Source organism: Aegilops tauschii, chromosome 1 (genome assembly GCF_002575655.3).
Source record: "Aegilops tauschii subsp. strangulata cultivar AL8/78 chromosome 1, Aet v6.0, whole genome shotgun sequence".
In the NCBI taxonomy this organism is placed as follows: domain Eukaryota; kingdom Viridiplantae; phylum Streptophyta; class Magnoliopsida; order Poales; family Poaceae; genus Aegilops; species Aegilops tauschii.
The window spans coordinates 198,818,536-198,836,376 of NC_053035.3; the positions used below are offsets into that span (position 1 = coordinate 198,818,536).

A 17,841-nucleotide genomic window follows, 5' to 3' on the forward strand; every position below is an offset into this window, starting at 1 on the left:
CCATTTCGAGACTCCTAGTCATGTCCCCGATCTCATCCGGGACTCCGAACTCCTTCGGTACATCAACATACATAAACTCATAATAAAACTGTCATCGTAACTTTAAGCGTGCGGACCCTACGGGTTCGAGAACTATGTAGACATGACCGAGACACGTCTCCGGTCAATAACCAATAGCGGGACCTGGATGCCCATATTGGCTCCCACATATTCTACGAAGATCATTATCGGTCAGACCGCATAACAACATACGTTGTTCCCTTTGTCATCAGTATGTTACTTGCCCGAGATTCGATCGTCGGTATCTCGATACCTAGTTCAATCTCGTTACCGGAAAGTCTCTTTACTCGTTCCGTAACACATCATCCCGCAACTAACTTATTAGTCACAATGCTTGCAAGGCTTATAGTGATGTGCATTACCGAGTGGGCCCAGAGATACCTCTCCGACAATCGGAGTGACAAATCCTAATCTCGAAATACGCCAACCCAACAAGTACCTTTGGAGACACGTGTAGAGCACCTTTATAATCACCCATTTACGTTGTGACGTTTGGTAGCACACAAAGTGTTCCTCCGGTAAACGGGAGTTGCATAATCTCATAGTCATAGGAACATGTATAAGTCATGAAGAAAGCAATAGCAACATACTAAACGATCGGGTGCTAAGCTAACGGAATGGGTCAAATCAATCACGTCATTCTCCTAATGAGGTGATGTCGTTAATCAAATGACAACTCATGTCTATGGCTAGGAAACATAACCATCTTTGATTAACGAGCTAGTCAAGTAGAGGCATACTAGTGACACTCTGTTTGTCTATGTATTCACACATGTATTATGTTTCCGGTTAATACAATTCTAGCATGAATAATAAACATTTATCATGATATAAGGAAATAAATAATACTTTATTATTGCCTCTAGGGCATATTTCCTTCAGTCTCACACTTGCACTAGAGTCAATAATCTAGTTTACACAGTAATGATTCTTACACCCATGGAGCCTTGGTGCTGATCATGTTTTGCTCGTGGAAGAGGCTTAGTCAACGGGTCTGCAACATTCAGATCCGTATGTATCTTGCAAATTTCTATGTCTCCCACCTGGACTAAATCCCGGATGGAATTGAAGCGTCTTTTGATGTGCTTGGTTCTCTTGTGAAATCTGGATTCCTTTGCCAAGGCAATTGCACCAGTATTGTCACAAAAGATTTTCATAGGACCCGATGCACTAGGTATGACACCTAGATCGGATATGAACTCCCTCATCCAGACTCCTTCATTTGCTGCTTCCGAAGCAGCTATGTACTCCGCTTCACATGTAGATCCCGCCACGACGCTTTGTTTAGAACTGCACCAACAGACAGCTCCACCGTTCAATGTAAATACGTATCCGGTTTGCGATTTAGAATCGTCCGGATCAGTGTCAAAGCTTGCATCAACGTAACCATTTACGATGAGCTCTTTGTCACCTCCATATACGAGAAACATATCCTTAGTCCTTTTCAGGTATTTCAGGATGTTCTTGACCGCTGTCCAGTGATCCACTCCTGGATTACTTTGGTACCTCCCTGCTAAACTTATTGCAAGGGACACATCAGGTCTAGTACACAGCATTGCATACATGATAGAGCCTATGGCTGAAGCATAGGGAACATCTTTCATTTTCTCTCTATCTTCTGCAGTGGTCGGGCATTGAGTCTTACTCAATCTCACATCTTGTAGTACAGGCAAGAACCCTTTCTTTGCTTGATCCATTTTGAACTTCTTCAAAACTTTGTCAAGGTATATGCTTTGTGAAAGTCCAATTAAGCATCTTGATCTATCTCTATAGATCTTAATGCCTAATATATATGCAGCTTCACCGAGGTCTTTCATTGAAAAACTCTTATTCAAGTATCCCTTTATGCTATCCAGAAATTCTATATCATTTCCAATTAGTAATATGTCATCCACATATAATATCAGAAATGCTATCGAGATCCCACTCACTTTCTTGTAAATACAGGCTTCTCCAAAAGTCTGTATAAACCAAATGCTTTGATCACACTATCAAAGCGTTTATTCCAACTCCGAGAGGCTTGCACCAGTCCATAAATGGATCGCTGGAGCTTGCACACTTTGTTAGCTCCTTTTGGATCGACAAAACCTTCCGGTTGCATCATATGCAACTCTTCTTCCAGAAATCCATTCAGGAATGCAGTTTTGACATCCATTTGCCAAATTTCATAATCATAAAATACGGCAACTGCTAACATGATTCGGACAGACTTAAGCATCGCTACGGGTGAGAAGGTCTCATCGTAGTCAATCCCTTGAACTTGTCGAAAACCTTTTGCAACAAGTCGAGCTTTATAGACTGTAACATTACCATCAGCGTCAGTCTTCTTCTTGAAGATCCATTTGTTTTCAATGGCTTGCCGACCATCGGGCAAGTCAACCAAAGTCCATACTTTGTTCACATACATGGATCCCATCTCGGATTTCATGGCTTCAAGCCATTTTGCGGAATCTGGGCTCACCATCGCTTCTTCATAGTTCGTAGGTTCGCCATGGTCTAGTAACATGACCTCCAGAACAGGATTACCGTACCACTCTGGTGCGGTTCTTGATCTAGTTGACCTACGAAGTTCAGTAATAACTTGATCTGAAGTTTCATGATCATTATCATTAACTTCCTCACTATTTGGTGTAGGTGTCGCAGAAACTGATTTCTGTGATGATCTACTTTCCAATAATGGAGCAGGTACAGTTACCTCATCAAGTTCTACTTTCCTCCCACTCACATCTTTCGAGAGAAACTCCTTCTCTAGAAAGGATCCATTCCTAGCAACGAATATCTTGCCTTCGGATCTGTGATAGAAGGTATACCCAGCAGTCTCTTTTGGGTATCCTATGAAGACACATTTCTCCGATTGGGTTCGAGCTTATCAGGTTGAAGTTTCTTCACATAAGCATCGCAACCCCAAACTTTAAGATACGACAACTTTGGTTTCTTGCCAAACCATAGTTCATAAGGCGTCGTCTCAACGGATTTTGATGGTGCCCTATTTAACGTGAATGCAGCCGTCTCTAAAGCATAACCCCAAAACGATAGCGGTAAATCAGTAAGAGACATCATAGATCGCACCATATCTAGTAAAGTGCGATTACGACGTTCGGACACACCATTACGCTGTGGTGTTCCGGGTGGCGTGAGTTGCGAAACTATTCCGCATTGTTTCAAATGTAGACCAAACTCGTAACTCAAATATTCTCCTCCACGATCTGATCGTAGAAACTTTATTTTCTTGTTACGATGATTTTCAACTTCACTCTGAAATTCTTTGAACTTTTCAAATGTTTCAGACTTATGTTTCATTAAGTAGATATACCCATATATGCTTAAATAATCTGTGAAGGTGAGAAAATAACGATATCCGCCACGAGCCTCAATATTCATCGGACCACATACATCTGTATGTATAATTTCCAACAAATCTGTTGCTCTCTCCATAGTACCGGAGAACGGTGTTTTGGTCATCTTGCCCATGAGGCACGGTTCGCAAGTACCAAGTGATTCAAAATCAAGTGATTCCAAAATTCCATCAGTATGGAGTTTCTTCATGCGCTTTACACCGATATGACCCAAACGGCAGTGCCACAAATAAGTTGCACTGTCATTATTAACTCTGCATCTTTTGGCTTCAACATTATGAATATGTGTATCACTACTATCGAGATTCATTAAAAATAGACCACTCTTCAAGGGTGCATGACCATAAAAGATATTATTCATATAGATAGAACAACCATTATTCTCTGATTTAAATGAATAACCGTCTCGCATTAAACAAGATCCAGATATAATGTTCATGCTCAACGCTGTCACCAAATAACAATTATTTAGGTCTAATATTAATCCCGAAGGTAGATGTAGAGGTAGCGTGCCGACGGCGATCACATCGACTTTGGAACCATTTCCCACGCGCATCGTCACCTCGTCCTTAGCCAATCTCCGCTCAATCCGTAGCCCCTGTTTCGAGTTGCAAATATTAGCAACAGAACCAGTATCAAATACCCAGGTGCTACTACGAGCATTGGTAAGGTACACATCGATAACATGTATATCACATATACCTTTGTTAACCTTGCCATCCTTCTTTTCCGCAAAACTTGGGGCAGTTCCGCTTCCAGTGGCCAGTCTGCTTACAGTAGAAACACTCAGTTTCAGGCTTAGGTCCAGACTTGGATTTCTTCTCCTGAACAGCAACTTGCTTGCTGTTCTTCTTGAAGTTTCCTTTCTTCTTCCCTTTGCCCTTTTTCTTGAAACTAGTGGTTTTACTGACCATCAACACTTGATGCTCCTTTTTGATTTCTACCTCCGCAGCCTTTAGCATTGCGAAGAGCTCGGGAATTGTCTTACTCATCCCTTGCATATTATAGTTCATCACGAAGCTCTTGTAGCTTGGTGGCAGTGATTGAAGAATTCTGTCAATGACGCTATCATCCGGAAGATTAACTCCCAGTTGAATCAAGTGATTGTTATACCCCAGACATTTTGAGTATATGCTCACTGACAGAACTATTCTCTTCCATCTTGCAGCTATAGAACTTATTGGAGACTTCATATCTCTCAATCCGGGCATTTGCTTGAAATATTAACTTCAACTCCTGGAACATCTCATATGCTCCATGACATTCAAAACGTCGTTGAAGACCCGGTTCTAAGCCGTAAAGCATGGCACACTGAACTATCGAGTAGTCATCAACACGTGACTGCCAGGCATTCACAATGTCTGCAGTTGCTGGTGCAGGTGGTACACCTAGCGGTGCTTCCAGGACGTAATTTTTCTGTGCAGCAATGAGGATAATCCTCAAGTTACGAACCCAGTCCGTGTAATTGCTACCATCATCTTTCAACTTTGCTTTCTCAAGGAACGCATTAAAATTCAACGGAACAATGGCACGGGCCATTTATCTACAATTAACATAGACAAGCAAGATACTATCAGGTACTAAGTTCATGATAAATTTAAGTTCAATTAATCATATTACTTAAGAACTCCCACTTAGATAGACATCTCTCTAATCATCTAAGTGATTATGTGATCCAAAGCAACTAAACCATGTCCGATTAACACGTGAGATGGAGTAGTTTCAATGGTGAATATCACTATGTTGATCATATCTACTATATGATTCACGCTCGACCTTTCGGTCTCTGTGTTCCGAGGCCATATCTGTATATGCTAGGCTCGTCAAGTTTAACCTGAGTATTCCGCGTGTGCAACTGTTTTGCACCCGTTGTATTTGAACGTAGAGCCTATCACACCCGATTAACACGTGGTGTCTCAGCACGAAGAACTTTTGCAACGGTGCATACTCAGGGAGAACACTTTTATCTTGAAATTTTAGTGAGAGATCATCTTATAATGCTACCGTCAATCAAAGCAAGATAAGATGCATAAAGGATTAACATCACATGCAATCAATATAAGTGATATGATATGGCCATCATCATCTTGTGCTTGTGATCTCCATCTCCGAAGCACCGTCATGATCACCATCATCACCGGCGCGACACCTTGATCTCCATCGTAGCATCGTTGTCGTCTCGCCAACTTATTGCTTTTACAACTATCGCTACGGCTTAGTGATAAAGTAAAACTATTACATGGCGATTGCATCTCATACAATAAAGCGACAACCATATGGCTCCTGCCAGTTGCCGATAACTCGGTTACAAAACATGATCATCTCATACAACACATTATATCATGTCTTGACCATATCACATCACAACATGCCCTGCAAAAACAAGTTAGACGTCATCTACTTTGTTGTTGCAAGTTTTACATGGCTGCTACGGGCTTAGCAAGAACCGTTCTTACCTACGCATCAAAACCACAACGATAGTTTGTCAAGTTGGTGCTGTTTTAACCTTCGCAAGGACCGGGCGTAGCCACACTCGGTTCAACTAAAGTGAGAGAGACAGACACCCGCCAGTCACCTTTAAGCAACGAGTGCTCCGAACGGTGAAACCAGTCTCGCGTAAGCGTACGCGTAATGTCGGTCCGGGCCGCTTCATCTCACAATACCGTTGAACCAAAGTATGACATGCTGGTAAGCAGTATGACTTATATCGCCCACAACTCACTTGTGTTCTACTCGTGCATAGCATCAACGCATAAAACCAGGCTCGGATACCACTGTTGGGGAACGTAGTAATTTCAAAAAAATTCCTACGCACACGCAAGATCATGGTGATGCATAGCAACGAGAGGGGAGAGTGTTGTCCACGTACCCTCGTAGACCGACAGCGGAAGCGTTATCACAACGCGGTTGATGTAGTCGTACGTCTTCACGATCCGACCGATCAAGTACCGAACGCACGGCACCTCCGAGTTCTACACACGTTCAGCTCGATGACGTCCCTCGAACTCCGATCCAGCCGAGTTTTGAGGGAGAGTTTCGTCAGCACGACGGCGTGGTGACGATGATGATGTTCCACCGGCGCAGGGCTTCGCCTAAGCTCCGCAACGGTATTATCGAGGTGTAATATGGTGGAGGGGGGCACCGCACACGGCTAAGAGATCTCAAGGATCAATTGTTGTGTCTCTGGGGTGCCCCCCTGCCCCCGTATATAAAGGAGCAAGGGAGGAGGAGGCCGGCCCTAGGAGGGGGCGCACCAAGTGTGGAGTCCTACTAGGACTCCCTAGTCCTAGTAGGATTCCACCTCCCATATGGAATAGGAAAAGAGGAAGGGAAAAAGAGAAGGAAGGAAGGGGGCGCCCCCCTTCCCTAGTCCAATTCGGACCAGACCAAGGGGAGGGGTGCGGCCACCCTTGAGGCCCTTTTTCTTCTTTCCCGTATGGCCCAATAAGGCCCAATACGTATTCCCGTAACTCTCCGGTACTCCGAAAAATACCCGAATCACTCGGAACCTTTCCGAAGTCCGAATATAGTCGTCCAATATATCGATCTTTACGTCTCGACCATTTCGAGACTCCTCGTCATGTCCCCGATCTCATCCGGGACTCCGAACTCCTTCGGTACATCAACATACATAAACTCATAATAAAACTGTCATCGTAACTTTAAGCGTGCGGACCCTACGGGTTCAAGAACTATGTAGACATGACCGAGACACGTCTCCGGTCAATAACCAATAGCGGGACCTGGATGCCCATATTGGCTCCCACATATTCTACGAAGGTCTTTATCGGTCAGACCGCATAACAACATACGTTGTTCCCTTTGTCATCAGTATGTTACTTGCCCGAGATTCGATCGTCGGTATCTCGATACCTAGTTCAATCTCGTTACTGGAAAGTCTCTTTACTCGTTCCGTAACACATCATCCCACAACTAACTTATTAGTCACAATGCTTGCAAGGCTTATAGTGATGTGCATTACCGAGTGGGCCCAGAGATACCTCTCCAACAATCGGAGTGACAAATCCTAATCTCGAAGTACGCCAACCCAACAAGTACCTTTGGAGACACCTGTAGAGCACCTTTATAATCACCCATTTACGTTGTGACGTTTGGTAGCACACAAAGTGTTCCTCCGGTAAACGGGAGTTGCATAATCTTATAGTCATAGGAACATGTATAAGTCATGAAGAAAGCAATAGCAACATACTAAACGATCGGGTGCTAAGCTAACGGAATGGGTCAAGTCAATCACGTCATTCTCCTAATGAGGTGATCTCGTTAATCAAATGACAACTCATGTCTATGGCTAGGAAACATAACCATCTTTGATTAACGAGCTAGTCAAGTAGAGGCATACTAGTGACACTCTGTTTGTCTATGTATTCACACATGTATTATGTTTCCGGTTAATACAATTCTAGCATGAATAATAAACATTTATCATGATATAAGGAAATAAATAATACTTTATTATTGCCTCTAGGGCATATTTCCTTCAGCCTCGACGTCACCCACGGCAGACGCCGGTATGGCCCACGGGCGGCGGGCCCCTTCAGCCAGAGAGAGGCGCGGAGGCGGCCCGGCTTCCCCCAGTCGGCCAAGGGCGTAGCCGGCCCCCAGGAGTCGGCTACCCCCTCCCTCGAAGCATGCGCCATATTAAGGAGACAAGACGAGGTAAGGCTACAGTGAGGGCCCTCGAGGCGGCCCACTGTAGCCACGATTACCTCAGCGAAGCCCTCGTCATCAGGGGCGAGGCTACAGTAAGCAGCCGCCGACAAGATCCTAGGCGGTGGGGCCGGCCTGTCGACCAAGAGGCCGGCAGCCGGCGGAACCCACTAGTCGGCGGGCCGCAACAGCCGGCGGAGAAGCCGGCGAGCGTAGACACTGATGGCTGGGGCCAGAGCCCAGCCGGATTACAATTGTACCCCCGGGGGGTAGGCCAATATAAACCCCCCGGGGCACCCATGCAAAGGGTTGGCTTCTGAGCATAGCACACACACCATAGAGAGAGAGAAGCGAGAGCTAGCCTTGTTCTTCTTCTCCCTTGAACCCAACAGCTCTAGGAGTGATTGTAGCTACCTTTCCTGATCTAGTGATCATGCGGAGACCCCGCAGAGCAGGACTAGGGGTGTTATCTCCTCGGAGAGCCCCGAACCTGGGTAAGATCCGCCGGCGTGCATGTCTTCGCCTCATCCCGTTTCCAGGCACCGGCGACGTTTTATTGGAACCCACAATGATAAGCCACCCGTTGGTATATGTCGCACCTACCACCCGACAGGAACCACAATCAATCACAGTGCAATGCACAAGCAACATGATGCAACACATGCATGATATGCGAGATATGATATGCGATGCGTATGCGTGCTCCGGAAGAAAAAGGATGAACAAGGCAGCAACTTGGCAAACCAAGTATGCCACTGGAAAGATGAGATGATTTTGGTCGAAATCGATATAAAGATCACCGGAAACGGATGCACGGTTTGCAAATGACAAGCGAAACAAGAATGGCATAAATCTGCGATTAATAGCAGGATAGCACTTAGAATACATCAAGTAACTATGCTACAGCACCCCAACATAGCAACAAAGCATATGGCAGTAATCTAAAGGAGATGCTTGACAAAAGATGAACACTGAGCTACGGCTAGATCACACCATAACAGGTTCAAACAAGCATGGCAAAAGTGCAAAAGATATCAGCTTCACAGACTTGGTGAAAATACTGAACATGGCTGAAACAGCATCAGGTAGCAATGTTCAGAGCAAGCAAAACGCATGCTACGGAAACTGATCATATCAAAACAAGGCATGGCATGAATCTACTAAATGCATAGAGCAAAAGTCTCTTACTTACCATGAGCCAAAAAGGCACAGAAGATATGATGGCACCCATATAAACATAGCAAGTTTCGTTAACAGGTTTCAGACTTCGCAGAAAACAGAGCGTGGCATTAACAGAAATTATGAGGGTATCTTTGTGAGCTCGATTCACTCATCACAAAGCAATGCATGACAAAACAAGCATATGTACAGCAAGATGGCATGTTCAAGAAGCTAACCATGGCAAGAGCAAGTTCATAGCATGTATGGATCAACTACGACAATCTTGGCAAAATTGAATATCATGTTAACATTCTGCCAGGAACATTTTATAGCAAAAGTAGAGCAAGATTGAGACATGCTAGGCTACTCCATAATTACAAACAGAGGCATGGATGGATAGAGCATAACCATATCTACAAAACATCCTTACTGAACATACTCAAAAGAAGCATGAATCTCACTGTAGACACATGGATACATGGCAACAAAATAACAGTAGGTAAAAGACAGCAAAAATTCTAAGTCCCTGAAAACAGAAACATCACGAAGGCTAGTTTGCATGCTTGTGCTAGTCACCACATAGATCACAAAAATACATGGCATACACCTCTGTAAAAATGGCATGGCATAGATCAAAACACCTGTAGAGCTCATCCCCATAAGATGCACACATCAAATGCAACAAAAATAACAAAACATCAAGTTTTGATAAGTAACAGTAGTAAACAACATATAGCACTCTTGCATCAGAGATTTGGGCCTCAAGATGGACTCAAACGAGCATGGCACAACGGAACAAAATGAAGAGCATCTCGTGACGAACATTTCGATATATCATGCGCATGAAACGGAGCAGTACGCAATGAGATATGATGTGATGAACATAGCAACATAATGCGAGCTCACCGGAGGACTTGCCGAAGAGGAGTGGGGAGCTCGCCGGAGGAGGGGAAGCGCTGGATCCGGGCGCGGGGTCGCCGGATCTTCGACGGAGGAGGCCGGAGGGAGGGGCGCGGTCGCCGGAGGCGGCGGTCGCGGGCACGGGCGTCGAGGACTCGGGCGGCGCGCTGGTGAGCTGCTCCGGCGGCGGTGAGGCGTGACGGAGGCGGGGCGGTCACGGCGTACGGGCGGCGGGGAAGCGCGCGACGGGCGGCGGGGCACCCTCGGGTGCGGGCGGCGGCGTACGGGCCCTAGCGGTGGAGGAGAGAGGGGTCCGGCGGCGGTGACGTGGCGGCGGCCGGACATGTCCGTCGGCGAGGGGAGGTTTTGTCCGGCGGCGTGAAGGGGAAGAAGGCTAGGGTTGCACCGCGAATTTGGAAGGGGAAGGCATATATATATAGGTAGAGGGAGCTAGGAGACTCCAAATGGAGTGCGGTTTTCGCCCACACGATCGTGATCGAACGACCGAGAGCATGGAGGGGGCTTAGATGGGTTATTGGGCTGTTTGGAGGGGAGTTTGGCTGCAACACACAAAAGGCATTTGCGGTTACCCGGTTAACCGTTGGAGCATCAAACGACCTCCAAATGGAACGAAACTTGACAGGTGGTCTACCAATGGTATACCAAGGCCACTTGGCAACCCTCGGTCCATTCCGAGAACGTTTAACACCCGCTCACGAAAAAAGACAAGAGGGGGTGCGCCGGTGCATGTGGGAGTGTCGGATTGCAAAACGGACAACGGGGAAAATGCTCGGATGCATGAGACGAACACGTATGCAAATGAGATGCACATGATGACATGATATGAGATGCATGACATGAACAAAATGCAAAACGAAAGACAAAACCCAACTACAGAGGGAATATCATAACACATAGCCAAAAATGGCAAGAGTTGAAGTTACAAATATGGAAAGTTACATCCGGGGTGTTACAGTTACGCCTCATGGTAGTCTTCCAGCAAAAATAATTGATACTACATAAACATGATAGAATCAAGTACTATTCATGCCATAAACATTTCAAGCTTAGGAACCCAATATTAATCATACCACGGGTCGAGGTTTTACATCTTGAATACTATGGAAATGACGGTAGCAAAATCAGGAGGATTGAGGACGATACATGCTCCAGAATTGTTGTAACTGTCCTTGGAAGTCTGTAGCAGAATCAAATATTGATTGTTAGAACTCAGTTCAGATAGAAGTAAAACAACAAATTTAACTATACAATTAATACATGGTTAGTTGGTCAATATCCTTCCTGAACATGAATTTGAATTGTGTGGATGCATACTACTACCTGCAAAAGCATGATAGATATCATCACCATATATGTTTCTCTTCTTGTGTTTTGGTTGCATTATCTGTCAGGTAATTTATGATTTCTCGAACTCCTAACTGAGCAGCAAAATAATAACAGAGATTGTTACAGCCTTTGACTCACCTCTATGAGCAGCAGTGAGTTGGCGATGATCCTGAAAAAAATAAGGGAACCAAAAGAGCTACATTACTTCCACTCCGAAGTAGTGTAACAAGTATTGCAGGAAATATTTTTGATCTAAAAAATGAAACTATCCATTAGTTGCACAATAAATCTCTCGTGCTAGTTGTTCAATCTAGCAGTTTGGTGGCATGGACAGAACAGACTTTCAGAGTTTCAGTACTTCTTTCGTTTGAACCTTAAGACATAACCAAGCACATAGGGGATAAACCATCCAGCACACTTTCCTTGCTATAAGAGAGCATACAACTGAAGCAGATCTCCATCATTAAAATTGTTGATTTTTATCATAACATTCCAAGAAGAGACAATTTCCCGGTTATTAATTTAATTTACAACTAATTTCCGCGCAAAAGATAGCTTTCTAGTTGGAGATGTACAATTAAAAGAATATGTTAAGTTGGCTGGACACGTTATTCCATTCCGGATAAGTATTGCTAGATTTAAGCTGGTTGGTCATGTAAACTAATAGTATTTCAACTACATATTTGCAGAAATCGATTACAGCCGTGCGCAGGAAGACTCATCCCAGCTTCTCGCTGGATTACAGTCGATTACACCACTTTCAGCTTGCTCTTATGGCAGTCAGGTGTGAGCCTAGTTGTTTGAACAACACAGAGGTACAAAATTAATTAAAAATAGCCATGAGTGCCATCTTAATATCCTCTCTATCTCTCTCTCGGTTGGGTGGGAAAGACGGGACAAGCTGCAAATAGACAAGGTGGGAGAAGGGCCGGTTCGTACCTTCAGGAGAATAAGCAGGCGCTAAGCCTCTGCCGCCGCTGGTAGCCCGCCGGAGTATCCCCTCTTCGCCGCCCCGCAGGCCCTCGCCCGCCAATCCCATCTTCCTCCCTTGCTGTGCCGCAGTGGAAGAGCCAGGTGCAGATCGAGGGAAGGGAGCCGGCGGCGTAGATCGAGAGAGGGAGAGACAAGGAAGGTTTCATCACGACTTCACGAGCCAAAGAGAGGAATGAGCGTTGTATGCGGAGTCAGGGCGCAGTGCGTGGAATATTCCTATGCGGACGGAGTATGGTCAGTCACGGGAAATTGCTAACTGCACCCCATAGAGCTATTAGATTAATGATGGTTGTTAGATTAAAATTTGTGGGTTTAATTGTGCGGTACAGATTGGTTTGTGTAGTGTTGTGGGTCTAATTGCGGGGTACATATAAGAAAATTCTTATTTGATTGTTTAATAGTAGTGTAGATGTAGATGTAGATGTAGATAGATGTAGAAGTGTAGATTAATAGTAGTGTAGATGTAGATGTAGATTGGTTTCCTGCCGGCTGACCGCGTTTCGTCTGGTCCTTCGTCCTTCGTCCATCCTCCCACTCCCCGCTGGTTTTTCTGTCCCTTCCTTCCTAATAGCGGGTCTTTTCCGTCCCTCCTAAAATCTCGCGTTTAGTTTCTGTTCTCACCTCCTGTCTTTTTTCTCCCTCCTAAAATTTTGTGGTTAGTTTCCATCGGTAGACCACCGATGGCTGCTCCCAAACCATGGTCCATGTCTAAAATTTCGTGGTCCATATATATCCAGTTTCCCCTCGCGTACCCGTCGCTCCATCGAGTCCTTTAGTAGAGAGACAACCCTGACGTTGGACAATGGCAGCGGCGACAAGCCGATCTGACAAAGGCTGCACCATGGCATCAAGGAGGAGAAGCAGACCGATCGAAAGTTCATCACTGGCTTCGACACGACGGACCTCACCGCCGCCAGAGACGCCCACGACATCTCGCAATGCCCAAGGCGACTTGTCGCCAACGCCGCCTTCAACATCCTCTCCCGAGCACGCCCAGGCGGAGCTGTCTGCTGCTGCTGCTAAGTTTAGGATTGTGATGTAGGGGTTGATAAAGCACGTTCAGGAATAAGAGATATACGAGCCTCTGCTGCTGCTAAGTTCGCCGTCCGGATGTGGGACACATCACCGCAGGCTGGGTAAATCGGGTAACCTCTACTTCATATACAGTCTACCGTCTACTTTTCCTTAATCTTCTTGTTTATGTAAGTAAACTAATTTAATCATTTGAATCTGCATAACTGATCCCAGGACGCTGCTCTGTACTCGCATGTCAGCATGAGGGACTTTTCCATGCAAGAAAGATTCAGACAAGGGGATTTATGTATTTAGCGTGGTAACTGGTATCTGATACACACTTGCAAGTTGCAACATGCGAAAACATTGACCAAGAACAGCAGTACCTTCAGAAGTATCAAGCAGCAGCTACTTTGAAGAGAACTAAGGGTTCGCGCCATTTTCTGTATATTAGTTTACCGTCTAATCATATCCTGATCAAGTTTATACATACATCGATTATTGAGTTTTACTATAACAGAATTATATCTCATGCCTAAAACTATCGTTGAAGCCTATCTATTTGATTTATTTCTACTAAAAATTGGTTGGTGCCCGGTTTGTGCGGACACGTTCAGATGTGTTTGTTGCAAACCATGCATTTGGTTCTTATGTTGCCAGCTAGGAAATGCATCCAGACATGCTACAATAACTACACTCTTCCCGGAACATATTGCAGTAGTAGTGAGATTCCATTTTTAAACTCTGTTGTGTGATAAAATTAATATACCCCAGTCACCAGGTGATATAAGAAATGTGTTCAGTCATGCCATTAGAAGTGTGCTCGTCCCTGAATTTTAGATGTAATATCTTGTTTCTTGGAGCCAACATTATGAATCCTCCAACTCTTTGAAGCGAATCTCGGTGAAAAATGAACCAATGAATAATGCAACAAACATCACACATAGAAATGTTTCCTCCTTGATCCTTAGTTTGCTACCTCATTCAATTTCCCGCTTTGTGTTTGATATTAGAGATCTAATCGTCTATCAAGCTATTTTCCAGTTTTCAGTTTTTGGTTTGATTAATTTTATATCATCAAGCTTTGATGGGCTAGATGCGTCGTTGATAGAAGCGGCGAGCTTGCATGGGGAGGTGGAGAGTCAGTGATAGTGGATGAAGGAAAGAAGAAGATTGCTTTAATTAAACGTAAAAAAATAGACAACAATGCCTGATGTGCATGTGGAGTCTAACGTTATATGTTAGACACAACCATATTGCAACGCACGGGCAATTACCTATCAATCTCCAAACAAAGTAAACAATTAACCTCTACATCACCGTCGTTTACCTCTCGCCAATACCAAATTCATACTAGGCATATCACTTACGCGACATGGTGTTGGTCCAAACCCCTATGACGTGATGTTGGGATCATGTCACAACACCACGCCGTCCTGAGCGCCGATTTTGTTTCGCCCACGATTGACTGATCCGATTCCCGATCCACGATCCAACCGGAGAAACCCTATTCCCTCCCCCATCTCGTGTATTCTCCTGTGGCGGCATGACAAGTCGAGCGGCGCCGGGGCAGCAACACGACGTGCTTATGGTGCATCAGAGGCCAGACGTGATGTACCCATTCATCCTCTCCTCCTAAGCCTACGTCATCTCTCTCCTCTTGGCCATCTCTCCTGGAATGGTGCGCGGCGGCGACGACGCATGAACGCGGAGTGGCTCATTGAGTTGAATGGGGCTCACACGGCGTGTGCGCGGTGGGCCGAATTGGCGCGACGGCGGCAATGGTTGAAGGACGTGCTTGCTTGAGGTCGTTCGGCCATTATGCTGCAGGGCACAACGCACGTATCGATGTGCCAAGGTGGCGGGGAGGCGGTGGCCAAATGACGCATGTGTCTGAGCCCTAAGGACGCGGTGCTGCGATGCCTATGTTCGCTAGGATCTCACGCGGCAATAATCGGGGGAGGTCATCCAGCTTCAGCGTGCATCAGAAAACGACCATTGCTAGCTAGCTTGTGTGGCTTGCATCAGTAGAGCACAGAGCGAGGGAGAGGAACGTATAAGTCCACTCCCATGGGAAGATGTGTGCAAAGAGGAGGCTCGGTCTATAGTTTTCCCCACCGTCGAAGTGGCTAGGCTGTCATATATTCCAAGGCTTCACCTCGCCTACACAGGCACCACATTCTAATTGGATGTTAAAGACTTAAAGGTAATTCAACCATTGCTTTGATATTCCTAGGTTTTCGCTATGACCTAATATTAAGAAAATTTGTCTATACATACGTTGATGCTCCTTGCAAGTCACAGCAGCTCATGTTTTATTTCTTTTTGGAACGAGCTGCAACACACGGGCAAGATGAAGATTAGAGAAGGCAATTAAGGAGGGAGAGTCATGTTGAAGTTGAGTTTGTATGGTTATAGATTTTAATCCTTGTGCGGGTGGTGTTCTTGAAGTTTCATTTGGTGCTGGCTTATACTTTCATCATCTTCTACATCAAGTATAGTGGTTATTGTTTGTCATGGAGCTGTGGCTGGCCGATTTACATGAAATTAATTCCCTCAGTTGTGGTGGCAAATATAATACACATAATCCATATTGTTATGCACTAGCGTGTGTGTGTGAAATAGATGGATTATGGTCTCGTACCCAATAAGATGGATATGTGTGTGTGTGTGTTAGAGAGAGAGAGGGGGGAGTTATGGCAATACTCCCGAACTCCCGCCCCAGTACTGGGTGGCATCGAGGTTATCTCACCAACAACTGCATAAAAGAGATTTTCGATGTCGGTGAAAACTCAGGTATTCCAGAACTGCAACGATAAAATTGTGACGACAACACCTCGGAGCTCTACTCCCCGGGACACTGCCACAACCCTTAAATGTCAGGAGGCACCAAGAACAATGTTCTCGTCACAAGAATATCGAAACGATCCCAAGATACCCGCGTGATCCTAAAAAAAATTAGTGAAATTTGAGGAGTGGAAAGGCAAAACATCTACGTCAGGAGACCTCACCAGAGCGACGAAGGGGACTGAAGAGTAAAAAGAATCCTACTCTCCGATATATATAATCCTAAGACTCAAAACGTTTTTGTTCTAGACTCAACAACGTCAGCGATTCGATCAAGCAGGGGGCTCCTAAGTCGGGGATGGCTCTGATTACCAACTTGTAACATCCACGATGCGGCTATATCTCCCACGTGTCGAGGCACGACTTAGAGGCATAACCGCATTGTGGTTTTGTCGCAAGAAGGGTCATCTTCACACAATCCCATGTAATGAACAAGAATGGGATAAGAGAGTTGGCTTACAGTCGCCACTTCACACAATACATTAATTAAACATACATCATCCAGAGTACAATCAAGGTCTGACTACGGAACCAAAATAAAAGAAGACAACCCCAAATGCTAGATCCCCGATCGTCCCAACTGGGCTCCACTACTGATCATCAGGAAACGAAACATAGTAACGACCAAGGTTCTTGTCGAACTCCCACTTGAGCTCGGTTGTGTCACCTGCACTGGTATCATCGGCACCTGCAACTGTTTTGGTAGTATCTGTAAGTCACGAGGACTCAGCAATCTCACACCCGCGAGATCAAGACTATTTAAGCTTATAGGTAGGATGGGGTAATGAGGTGGAGCTGCAGCAAGCACTAAGCAAATATGGTGGCTAACATACGCAAATAAGAGCAAGAAGAGAAGCAACGCAACGGTCGTGAAGCTAGAAGTGATCAAGAAGTGATCCTGAAACTACTTACGCACAACCATAACACAAAGAGTGTGTTCACTTCCCGGACTCCGCCGAAAAGAGACCATCACGGCTACACACGCGGTTGATGTATTTTAATTAAGTCAAGTGTCAAGTTCTCTACAACCGGACATTAACAAATTCCCATCTGCCACATAACCACGGGCACGGCTTTCGAAAGTTTATACCTTGCAGGGGTGTCCCAACTTCGCCCATCACAAGCTCTCACGATCAACGAAGGATATTCCTTCTCCCAGGAAGACCCGATCATACTCGGAATCCCGGTTACAAGACATTTCGACGGTAAAACAAGACCAGCAAGACCGCCCGAATGTGCCGACAAATACCGATAGGAGCTGCACATATCTCGTTCTCAGGGCACACCGGATGAGCAATCAGTACAACTAAAACCAGCCCTCAAGTTTCCCCGAGGTGGCGCTGCAAAGGGCTCTAGTTTGGACCAACACTCAGAGGAGCATTGGCCCGGGGGGTTTAAAATAAAGATGACCCTCGGGCTCCGGAAACCCAAGGGAATAAGGCTTAGGTGAGGCAAATGTAAAACCAAGGTTGGGCTTTGCTGGAGGAGTTTTATT

General features: G+C 45.3%; 2 long non-coding RNA genes across 2 annotated transcripts; one reads left to right on the forward strand and one right to left on the reverse strand.

Moving 5' to 3' along the window:
- Positions 1-11,024: 11,024 nt before the first annotated feature.
- On the reverse strand, positions 11,025-12,677 carry LOC109767345 (uncharacterized). Its single transcript, XR_002233835.4, has 3 exons — positions 12,432-12,677; positions 11,631-11,661; positions 11,025-11,343 (listed from the first exon to the last, which is right to left on the reverse strand). It is a non-coding gene; the product is annotated as an uncharacterized lncRNA (long non-coding RNA).
- A 562-nt stretch (positions 12,678-13,239) lies between these two features.
- Positions 13,240-16,016, forward strand: LOC123494668 (uncharacterized). The gene is made up of 2 exons (XR_006666036.2): positions 13,240-13,630; positions 13,734-16,016. It is a non-coding gene; the product is annotated as an uncharacterized lncRNA (long non-coding RNA).
- The last annotated feature ends 1,825 nt before the right edge of the window (positions 16,017-17,841 follow it).